General features: G+C 38.5%; 1 long non-coding RNA gene across 4 annotated transcripts in view; it reads right to left on the reverse strand.

Moving 5' to 3' along the window:
* The window catches only part of LOC106010714 (uncharacterized), a 243601-nt gene that overhangs the window by 115239 nt on the left and 116166 nt on the right, over nt 1-12196 (reverse strand). For all 4 annotated transcript variants that reach the window (XR_015449906.1, XR_002388085.2, XR_015449904.1 and 1 more), the window contains exon 4: nt 2798-2907. This is a non-coding gene — a long non-coding RNA (uncharacterized LOC106010714). The remainder of the gene's footprint in view (nt 1-2797; nt 2908-12196) is intronic.

Below are 12196 nucleotides of genomic sequence, written 5' to 3' on the forward strand. Positions count from 1 at the left end.
CACCACACATGGCAGGACTGATAGGTATACCTGTAAACCAGAGGAAAATCACTTTGAGAAGCTCTGATACTGAGAAAACAAGGAAGGGCATCTCTCCAAGATTCTAACAAGATTTTAACTAGATGTTGCATGCTAATTCTTTTTCCATAGACAAACAAACTTCAGGATAACAAGGAAAAATCATGAGTAGGAACAATGATTGGGTAATCCCCACATGGACCTGAAATCTTCTTTTTTATTTTAATTAATTTTATTGGTACATTTTAGGTATACAATTCATTTACATTTATCATTGGGTGTTTGTACCTGTATATCATGTATCTTGGTTCTTATTTTTTCCCCATTACCTGTGCACCCTTCATCCCTACCACCCTTCCCTATTTACATAGATTTCATTTCCATGTTTTTTTCTTTCCTCATAGTTTTTCCTTTCCCTCTTTTCCTTTCCCCTTCCCCTCCCTTCATTCCTTCATCTTTGGACCTTTTTTTCCTATTTCAAAATATCAATTATTCATTTTAATCATTTTAACTCTTGTTTACACTATCAGTTTCTCATACTAGTGAAACTATTCGGTATTTACACATGTGTGTTCTACTTATTTCACTTAAGAGTATGGCCTTGATATGCATCCATTTAGCCATAAATGACTCTAGTTTTTCATTCTTTATGGCTGAGTAGTACTCTGTTTTATAAAAAATATATATATTTTCTTTATCCAGTTTCCAGTTGATGGGCACTTGGGCTGCTTCCAAGCTTTAGCTATTACAAACTGTGCCGCTATGAACATGGGTGCACATATATCACTGTGGTATGATTCTTTTAATTCTTTTGGGAAGATACCCAGCAGGGGAATAGCTGGGTCAAATGAGACTTCTAGTCCTAGTTCTTTGAGGTATCTCCATACTGATTTCCACAGTGGTTGCATCAGTCTGCACTCCCACCAGCAATGGAGAAGGGTTCCTTTCTCCCCACATCCCCACAAGAATTTGTTATTTGCTGATTTCTTGATAGCAGCCATTCTTTCTGGGGTGAGGTGGAATCTCAGCTTTGTTTTCATCCGCATCTCTCAAATGACCAGTGATGTTGAACATTTTTTCATATATTTGTTTGCTGCTTTTACTTCCTTGTCTGAGAAATGTCTATTCATTTCAGATGCCCATTTTTGAATTGGGTCTTTGAATTTGGGGGGGTCTGATTTTTTTCAATTCTTTATATATTCTAGATAGTAGTCCTTTGTCTGAGGTACAGCTGCTAAAAAAATTTTCCCATATCATAGGTTGTCTGTTAGCTCTGTTGGTGGTTTCTTTTGCAGTGCAGAAGCTTTTTAGTAAGATGAGATCCCAGTTGTTAATTCTTTCTGCTAGTTCCTGTGAACCCTACAGAAACTTGGAATAGAAGGTCTTTATCTTAACCTGATTAAGACTATGAAAAACCAACAGCCAATATCATACTAAATGGTCAAAAACTGAAAACTTTCACGCTAAAATCAGGAACAAGACAAGGATGCCCACTATCACCACTCCTTTTCAATATAGTTCTGGAAACATTAGCCACTAGAAAAGAGAAAGAAATAAAAGGAATAAAGATAGGAAAAGAAGAAGTTAAACTGTCATTATTTGCTGATGATATGATACTTTACATAGAAGACCCAAAAAACTCCGCCAAAAGACTTCTAGACTTAATTGACAGATTCAGTAGAGTAGCAGGATACAAGATCAACACTCAAAAAACAATAGCCTTCTTGTACACAAATAACAGACTCACTGAGAGAGAAATTAGGGAAACAATTCTTTTTACAATAGCATCCAAAAAATGAAATATCTAGGAATCAATCTAACAAAGGAAGCAAAAGACCTCTACACTGAAAACTACAGCACTCTGCAAAAAGAGATTGAAGAGGATACAAGAAAATGGAAAGATATCCCTTGCTCCTGGGTAGGAAGAACCAATATAGTGAAAATGGCCATACTTCCAAAACTACTATATAGATTCAATGCAATGCCAGTTGAAATTCCAACAATATACTTCATAGAACTAGAGAAAACAATCCAAAAATTCATTTGGAACCAGAAGAGACCCAGAATAGCTAAAGCAATTCTAAGCAACAGAGACATGGCTGGGGGTATCACAATCTCCAACTTGAAACTGTACTACAAAGCCACTGTGATAAAAACAGCATGGTACTGGCAAAGGAACAGACCTGAGGATCATTGGACTACATTAGAAGATGCAGAAACAACTCCAGACATACTCAGCCAGCTCATCTTTGACAAAGGAGCCAACCACCATCATTGGAGGAAAGATAGCCTATTTAATAAATGGTGTTGGAAAAACTGGATTTCAACCTACCAAAGATTAAAACTAGACCCATACCTATCACCATGCAGTAAACTAAGATCAAAGTGGATTAAAGATATAAATATTAAGACAGAAACACTAAACTTGCTGGAAGATAAGTTAGGTAGAACTCTTGAAGACATTGGCATAGGAAAAGACTTCATGAACAAAACCTGAGATCTTCTGCTCTCTTGATCTGCATATAAGAACTGTGCTGGCACCTGGGACATACTATCCTTGGACATCACCTCTGAATCCTCCACTCTGCTTGCTCTCCAGCTCCTGCTCAGGGCCAGCCCTGCAGCCCTGCTCCTGGTTCTCTGGCTGCAGCTGGGGATCAGCTCAGCTCAGGAAACCACATGAGCCAAGCTCTTCTCCTCCCTATAGAAACCCATGGAGAGGATTCCTCTCCTAACCTGGAAATTGACATATCCTTTCTTGGAGATTTTTAAAGCTTACCAGAACTCTAGTCTCAGGAGCTATCATGGACTTCATGGCAGATTCCACTTCTCTTCTCTTAGGGAGACCCATCGATTCCTTCACATTTTCTCTGAGAGCTTCTAGGTTACCTATAACGTGTACACATAAATTGTAATGAACAATTAGTCTTATTCCAAGCAAGATGTGGTGACTCACACCTGAAATCCCAGACTTCAGGAGACTAAGGCCAGTGGATCATAATGAGTTCAAGATCAGCCTTGCTACACAGTGGGTTCAAGGTCAGCTTCAACCACGCAGAGCCTGTCTCAAAAAAAATCTTATTCTTTGATCTATAGACCTTCTTCAACTTCCTTTTTTTCTGCTCCATAAACTTTACCTTTCTTTCTGAACCATAAACTTTACCTTCCCACACTTTACCTCTACCCAGAGAAACGCAGAGGTCTGAGAGTTCTAACAACAGCTTTGTCAGCTTTGGCAGGGCTCACTAAAGGATGAGATGCCCTCATATCACCATCCCATGGTCTGAGGTTGAGGTAGCCTGGGGGCACCTTAGACATTTTTCTTGACATGAAGCCAAAGATAAAAACTAGGGCCTCTTACTCACACCCACACTGGGAACTGGGAGCACAGGTTCACAAGACAATGTATTGAGGGTCCTGGTTTGAAGGAAGTAGAAAAATTAGGGAAGTAAAATGAAGTAGTTAATGAAATTGGAGATTTGGAGAGAAGTAGGGACATTTAGCAAAACTCTGGAGTTTTCTCTCTAGCAGCAGGACTAGGAGAGCTGTGTTTCTGAATGGTGTTGCTGGTGGTGCTGTGAGAAGCTGCAGCTGGAAGTCCTCTTGGGAGGAAACTGTTCCAGTTTTACAAAGCTGATGTGAAGGAGACAAATATACTCAGAAACACTGTGAGAGGATAGGTTTAGGTCCAGATGTTAGCTTTTTTTTCTTGTTATTTAAATATTTCATCAATGGAAAACAAATAAATATGCTTAGTTTTTGACAAGACTAAATCCACACACAACATCCAAACCAACCAACACATAATAGTTCTTGGGGAGGCTGATGTTGAGCAGTTGATCCAACCCCCATCATCCTCTCCCCGGCACTGTCCCTCCCTGGCCTCCCACCTCATGGTACCCACCCTCTCCCATGGACTGGTATCTGATCTCTGTGCCCTGTTTTCCTTTCCCAGAATCAGTGGGTTCCTACTAATCAGCATCAGTTAGTGCCTACTAATAGTCAATATGGAGATTCCACAGAAACCAAGAGCAGATGAAGAGGTTACCTTGAAGCTTAGAGTGCAGACAGAATTGAGAGAATTTATGGTGGTAAATAGAGGCCCAAGGGAATGACCTCAAGACAAATCTGACTCCTTCATTATGAATGCAAAATAATCAAACTCTCACTTTAATACTATGAAGTACACTTACTAAACATTCTCACATATTCTCACACCTATAAGAACAAGATTCTTGATCACTGAGCAAAGAATATTTTTCACAAGTGTAAGAGCTTGAGGAAGATGACTTCTTATCTTACAGACAAAGCAACTCTGATCCAACAAGGTTTAGGGAGGCTTAGAAAGACAGAAAGGAATAGGAATAATATAAGAATAGGAAGTAAGAGATAAAGGGAAAAAAGGAAAGATCTAAGACGTGGTAAAGAACTGGTGGGAGTTTCTCCCAGGTCCTGAGCATGTGTGTTTCGGGTAGGGCTTGGGCAGGGCATGCTCAGAACACACACAATCCCATGCAGTAGGTTGCAGCTTCTGAGGAGGTGAGGACCTGGTGCCTCCTCTCTGTAAGCTCTGCAATGAGACTGCTTTCCTCTCACCCTTCCTCTGCTCTTTTTCTTTCTGACTCATTAGTAACTGGCTTTTGTCCAGGCCTCCCCTGACCAACAGGGAGCTCACATGCTTCTCTTTTTCCCAGCTCACCAGTGGTCAGCAGACAGTCCATTCTCTGAACCACAGCACAGGTTGTCCACTCATGGTGCACCTAAAACTCACCCAAAGGTCTTATCAAAATACAGAATCTCACTCACTCAGAGGTGTAGGGAGGAGCTGGAGTGTCTAAATTTCTGACAGACTCAGGGAGAGCAGAAGCTCTGTTCCAGAAACTATGCTTAGAGCAGGTGGGACACCTCATTAAGACTGCATAATACTTCAAAGTTGAAGAAAACTTGTGGTAAGCCACAGAGCTTTAAGCAATTTTAATGATATGGACAATTTTATTGGTCTCAGAAAGCCTATGTGACACACTTATCAGAAAAAAATGTTTTCAAATAAAGTGCATTACAGTACTTATGAAAACTAACACATTAAATAACAATGATAAAATTAAATAAACTTATGAAACAATAGCATATATATGCATGGATGCATTAGTTGGAAAAGTGATACATTTAAGATATAAACAAGTTTTATTTTATGAAGACATGACCTGTGATGGCTGCTGTTGTTCAGCTTCAGTAAGAACTACATTAATCCATGCTGGCCTATGACATAGCTGTGACCAACCTGACAACAAGACCTGACCTTGGCACCTACACCTAACCAGCCAGGCTGCCATCTCAAGATCACAGTGTAAAAAGTCATGCAGGCCAACCCCCAGAATCACTCTAATAACTAAGGCCAACCTATTCCCTGATGGACTGCCATCCCAGGATGAAGCCTGTGGGTTCACTTGCAACTTCTTTTCCTCTCTTGAGTCATGCCCACAATTCCAGCCAAAGTTAGAGGACAGGAGGAGAAGGAACCTGACACCCAATAGTCAGCAGTGACTCTACCAAAGCGGGCCCCTCAGTAACTCTGGAACACCACTAATTTCTTTGTCTGCTTGTCTTTCCTCATCTTCCCATTCACCAGACTAACACTGAGTCCTCTTCTCCCACTGGATCAAAGTGTACCTCCTAGCTAATAAGCCAATGGATGGCACCTTCAACTACAAACACACCACCTGCCTCTGTGCAGGTTACCCCAGCACCTTTTCCTGGGACTTCCAGAGCAACAGTGAGTAGAGGTATTGTCCAAGGGAGGGCCCTAGAAGGGCCAGGCTCTAGCTCAATGGTGATCACTTGCCTGGGTTCCAGGTGATTGAAGCCTTGGGTTCCATCCCCAGAGCCACAGAACAAAACAAAGGAGGGGGTCTCCACCAGGGAGGGAAAAGCAGAAACAGAACTGTCAGGTGGAAGAGCAGAGGATGGGGTGGGGAAGGGAACTCTGGGAAGCCAACAGAATAATGTACAGGTATCAAAAGGTAGGCACTGCATGAGAAAAGCTAAGAAAGGTGATAAATCTAAATGATTTGGAGAAACTGAGCGCCAGTGAGCAGGTACCTGATCCCAGGGAAAAGAAAAAGAGGGCCTTGAAGTGTCTGTGAGACGATTTTTGTGCTCCTCTCTTCTGGGCACTGTACAAGTTGCTGCAGTGGTTAACATTGTTCAGGAAAAAAAAAATCTACCCTGTAGATCTAGCATTGGTACCTATCAGGAAAAAAAAACGGTTACTACTTACAGTATTCTGTTCACATATTAATGGAAACCGTTGTGTATCTCACAACACCCATGTGGTTTCTTCTGAGTAAGCATGGCTGGAGAATCTGTTGTGGGCTCTAAAATAAACTTCTCACAAGCTTCTCGTGTTCTGTTGTACTTCCTTCCAAAATCTTCCTGCAAAATCCTCCCAATAGCCCACATTTCTAGGATATTAGTCTTTCAAAGACCTTTTTTGAAAGAGACATTAAAAAGATTCTCACTCCACATTGTTTAATGGGAAAGGAGTAGAAATAGTGAAGAAGGGGCCAGGGATTTAGCTCAGTGGTTTCACTGCCTGCTGCGCAAGCTCAAGGACCCGAGTTCGATCCTCGATACTAAAAAAAAAAAAAAAAAGTAGTGAAGAAAAGAACCATTCACACAGAGTATGAAGGTGGTGTCCACGAATGACAGGTAGAAACTGGACAGGCATAGAAGGCTCCTACTTCTACTTGTTATTAATACTGTAAAAAAAGGCATTCTGTTCAGGAAATCCTTGTCTTTGACAGTCTCTTCAGGTGTTTTTAAGTGTTTTATCTACTTTACTTCCTGGCAGATTCAGTGTTTCTGTTTTCATATCTGGGTCTTTGATTCATTTTGATTTGAAAGTAGGACACCACTTGTTAAAGAGGCACATTTTCTATAGTTTTTATAAAGAAAAAAATTATGACCTTACAGTTCCGTGGATTGTTAAGTCCTACATACGTTTTCTGGCACTAAATCTAAGATGTCTGCAAGGTGTCATTCCTTCCTGGATGCTATTTCTTGGTTCATGTAACTTATGTAGCTTATGTAATTTACCCTAATTTCATGGCCCATGGCCACCTGTTTCTATCATAGCCAGAAAAGTTGTATTGCTCTGGCTCTCCTTATGTACACATCAATCTTTTTTTTTAGTTTTTACTTTTATTAGTACATGCTTCTGTGCATAATGATTACATTCATCATGAGGAGTTGTTAAAAATACATAACGCATCTCATTTCTTTTTTCTCCCCTTTCTCTCAATTTCCTTCTCCCTCAAACTACTCTTAGTCTTCTTCCCTTTTGCAAAGGACCTATCTCCTTATTATTATCTTTTATTTTGGTATTTAACTTATTTATACTTTTGATTCCTAGAATAAGAGAAAATATGCCATATTTAAAGTTACGTGTCTTGGCCTGGGGATCTAGCTCAGTGGTTCCACCGCCTGCCTCACAAGTCCAAGGACCCAAGTTTAATCCCTCATACCAAAAAAGAATAAATAAATAAATAAAAATAAAGTTATGTGTCTGAATTATTTCACTTAATATGATCTCAAGGAGCACCATTTTTGTACTCAGTTCAAATTTATCCTTCTTTGTGACACAGTAGTATTTCATTATGTATAATTACTACATTTTCTTTATCCATTGATGTGTTGATGGACGTATAGGCTGCTTTCAAGATTTAGCTATTATGAGTTGAGTTGCTATAAACATGTGTATGCATCTATCACTGCAATGTGATATTATTAAATTTTTCAGGAATATTCATAGAAGGACTATATGTGGATCAAACAAAATTCCTGTTTTTAGGGGGTTTTTAGGAATCTCCATAGTGATTTCCATAGTGGTTGTGCTAGCTTATATTCCCACCAACAGCATAGTGTGGTTCCTTTTTCCACACAACCTTGCCAGCATTTGTTATTATTTTATTTCTTGATGCTAGATATTATTTCTATAGTAAGATGAAATCTTAGTATTGTTTTAATTTGCCCTTCTCACATGACTAAAGATGTTGAAAAATTTTCATGTATGTATTAGCCATTTGTACTTCTGAGAAGTGTCCATTCATTTCAGCTGCCTATTTTTCATTGAGTCTTTTATTGTGGGAAGTCTAATTTTGGGGTCTTGCTACATGTTCTAGATATCAGTCCACTGTCGAGGTGCAGCTGCAAACATTATTCCCACTGTGTAGGTTGACTCTTCACTCTATTGGTTTTTTACTTTTCTCTGCAGAAGCTTTTTAATAGGATATGAATTCATTTCTTGATTTTTTATGTTATTTGTTATGCAAGTAGAGTTCTGTTGAGAAAGTCCTTGCATATACCTATATCTTCAAGAGTTTTATCTATTTTAACATTCAGAAGATTAAGTATTTCTGTTTTAACATTTAGATCTTTGTTCCATTTTGGCTTCAATTTAGAATATGTGAGAGATATGGGTACACATTCAATCTTCTGCATGTGGAGGCCTGTTTTCTCAGCACCATTTGCTAAAGAGGCTTTCTTTCCTCCAGTGTATGTTTTTGATCCCTTTGTTGAAGATCAGGTGGCTGAATGAGCCTGGGATTATTTCTGCATCCTCTATTCTGTTCCATTGTTCTACATATCTGTTTGTGTGCCAGGACCATTCTGCTTTTTATCACTGCAGATTTGTAATATAACTTGAAGTCCAAGATTGCGATGCTTTGGGGATTGCTCCTGTGTCCAGGTCTGCTTTTGTTATTCTGGATCTCTTCTGGCTCCAAGGCATATCCCTGCTCACATTGGTAGATGGGGAAAGCAAAGAGATCACTGAAGTCTATGCTGGATGTAAATAGGGGAGCGGGCTTCAAGCAGACCACTGGACTTGATGCAACCACTCAGTCCCAGACCCTCTGAAAGCCACACATAATTGCCTAACTTCTCATTTCAGAGGGCAGGTCCCCAGAATGAGCTTAAACTTCTCTGCAGGTTTTATGTCTTGTCCATACCCTCTGAATGACTCTCTTGTGGCCATCTCCCACCCAGTCACTGTGGCAGGGTGACCATAGAAACCTGAAGTGACTTGCTCTGTAGTTGTTCTGTGCCTCAGTCTTAAACACCTTCTCCAAATAGCTCCTGCTTAAACCCTCTCAATTATGGCAAGTGCTGTGCTAGATTTCTTCTCCAACTCTAGCTAGCCATGTAGAAGGAGTCACTTTCTGAGTAAACTCTCATGCTGCTTTTGCAGTTTACAATAACTGTGGACTTTAACGGGAATAGCACTGCCAGCCTGGTCCATTGTTTCATCCTGGAAGTGTGAAACTTTTCTAGCTTGCCCTCTGTCAGCAGAAACAAGTCCTCCTTGGGAGCAAGGGTCAGCTTTTCAGGCTGCTCTGTTCTTTTCTATGTTCTGTGTTCCATAATTCCAGGTGCTCCGTAGTTTTCAGTCAGCTCCTCCCCCTATTCCTAGTGATCTACTCCTTTTGTTCTCATCATGTTGTTGTCTTTCAGGTGTCTTGATTACAGATCTTGAAAGACTATATTTTGCTGCACCATTTTTATTGCCCCACATCTTTCTAATAACCAAAACTATGATTCTGATGTTATGAATTCATGTGATTAGATTTAGATTTTTCCACTTGAAAAATCCACAGTAACCTCTCCTTTACAGTATTTTTAACAGTAGTCACATCTACAAAGTTCATTTTGCCATGTAAGATAACACAGTCACATGCTCTGGGGTGACACATTCTCAATGAGGGTAACATTCTACTTACCACAACCAGAAAATAATGAAAGACCTCTATATTCATGTAAGGAATACCTACAAATATCTACACTAAGTATTAAATTTAGTAATGAACTATCAACCACAATCTCTTTGGAATAAGGTACATCACATAATTTTTATTATACTGCCTTCTATTCTGAAATCAGCCAATATTGAAAGTTCCAAGTATTAAATTCCAGCTACTACTGGAAGTTCTAAGTGATTCAGTATCAAGTAAAAGTGAATCAAAGTTTTAGCATCTATAATCTGAAAATCCAAATTTGAAATGCTCTATTATCTGAAATATTTCATAGCTAACATTAACACCACAAGTGGAAAATTCCACACCTGACCTAATGTGTCCCAGTCAAAATTCAGGGACATTAAAATGCAGGGACATTATTCAATTAACTGCAGATCATGTGTATATAATATATATGAAACATAAATGAATTGCATCATTAGATTTTGGTTCCATCCTCAAGATATCTATGCATGCTAACATTCCAAAATACAAAGACATCCAAAACTTAATGGAGTATTTACATGACATTCACAGGGTTAAGAGTAAGTGTAGGAGATCAAAATCTTAAACAACAATAAATAAGATAGGATCGTTGCAGAGATGTCATAATTACTTTTTATTGTAATTATATTCAATTATTATCATTATATTCAATTATATTCATTGAAACAGGATGGCATTGACATACTGAATGGTAATAGAACAAAAGAAAAACTAAAGGCCCTTAATTTATAGCTCTTGTCATTGTAAACTTGTGAAGAAACAAAATTTTTAACAATGAGGGAGAAATAATTAAATATCCACAAAAAGTAATTAGTCAGCACTTATCTCAAACAAAAATTTATTCCTATGATGAATAATATTTCAAAATTTTTAATCAAATGAACAAACCAAAAATAGGTTCTAGAAGATAATAAGTATGAGTATTTTAAAATTTATATTAATAGAAAAAATTAATGATAAAAGAAAAAGCTAAAAATATCAATTTTAAAAATAAAATTTTCTGGTCATGAAAAGACATTGTTAAAACAAAATGAAAAGCAAGATGTGGTGAAAGAAGTGTTATGCAAAAAGACTCCTATCCAGAGTATTTTGCTACTGTCAATAAGAAAACACAAAGCAATCCAACTGAAAAATAGACAAGAGCCCTGAACAGGCACTTCACAAAAGGAAATATATGATATTTAGACAAGTGAAAAAGATAAACACCACATATGATCACAAAAATGAAAAATAATGTCACATTTATCCATTACTAATCCAAAAGAAATTCAAGACTAAAAGAATTAACAATATCACATGTCAGTGAAAGTATTTTAGGGTTCTCTACTGACAATGAAGATAACACAGACTTTGCCTGGGTGGTGATACAACATCATCACCAAGCTCATATCCCTTTCTTTCTGGACACAGTGTCTCTGTATTTCCCAACCTCTTGCGTCATCTATGGTCACATGAGTAAGCTGTCACAATAAGAATTCAGGATGAAGGACATAAGCTACTTCCAAATCTTGCCCATATAATTACCCTGCATTAGCCCCCACTCTCTCTTTGACCTTTAACACCCAGACACTTATACCCAAAGTGACCTTAGATATGACATTAATGATGACAGTTTCTAAAAACACAGGCACACTCAGACCACTTTCTCACTTACAGATTTTATGTGAACTAGAAATAGACTTATATTGTATGAATCCTGAAAATTTCATTATTAATCCATTAGGGCATCTAGTTTTATTATTGTTAATACACACACACACACACACACACACACAAGCTCAGGTTTCTCTTAAGGTTTTCATATAGGGAGCAATACTTCAACACTGATCTTGAAAGTGTCCTCCTTTGGTAAACAACTCATTACATAGTACAATTTAAATGTCCTTGTACATATCCTATAGCACACACACTTTAACTCCTTAAGAGGAAGGGCCAATAAAAGTGCCAAGTTCTCACCGGGTTTCAATAAAAGCTTTGTATTTGTTGGCTGGACGAGTGAAACAAGCTATGAAAAGCTCTGTGAGTTTACTTTCCTCAACTATAAAATGCTGTGGCACCAAAAACAGGATAGACAGGCAGTCTAAAGACATAGACTGATATGATTAATTGATTTGAACCCCAATATTGCTAGTTATTAACTTGGCCACTTGAGTCCACCAAAAGGCCCAGGGTGCAAAACTCGGAATTTAGAGCCACAGGGCCTATGCTCACATTTTGGCTCCATTCACAAGCATATTCACCTCTGAGTTTATAACAAGATGCCTCAGGGGTTCTGCCTTGCAAGTACTCTTCCCAGGATGTTCTGTCTGTATTTTATATTGATAAGTCTGTGCCATGTGTCCAAAAGAGAATCCCAAATAGCAAGAATAAAATTTGGGGAT

The sequence above is a fragment of the Heterocephalus glaber genome, unplaced genomic scaffold (genome assembly GCF_053883595.1).
Source record: "Heterocephalus glaber isolate CG9 unplaced genomic scaffold, H.glaber_assembly_v1.0 deba00000818, whole genome shotgun sequence".
In the NCBI taxonomy this organism is placed as follows: Eukaryota; Metazoa; Chordata; class Mammalia; order Rodentia; family Bathyergidae; genus Heterocephalus; species Heterocephalus glaber.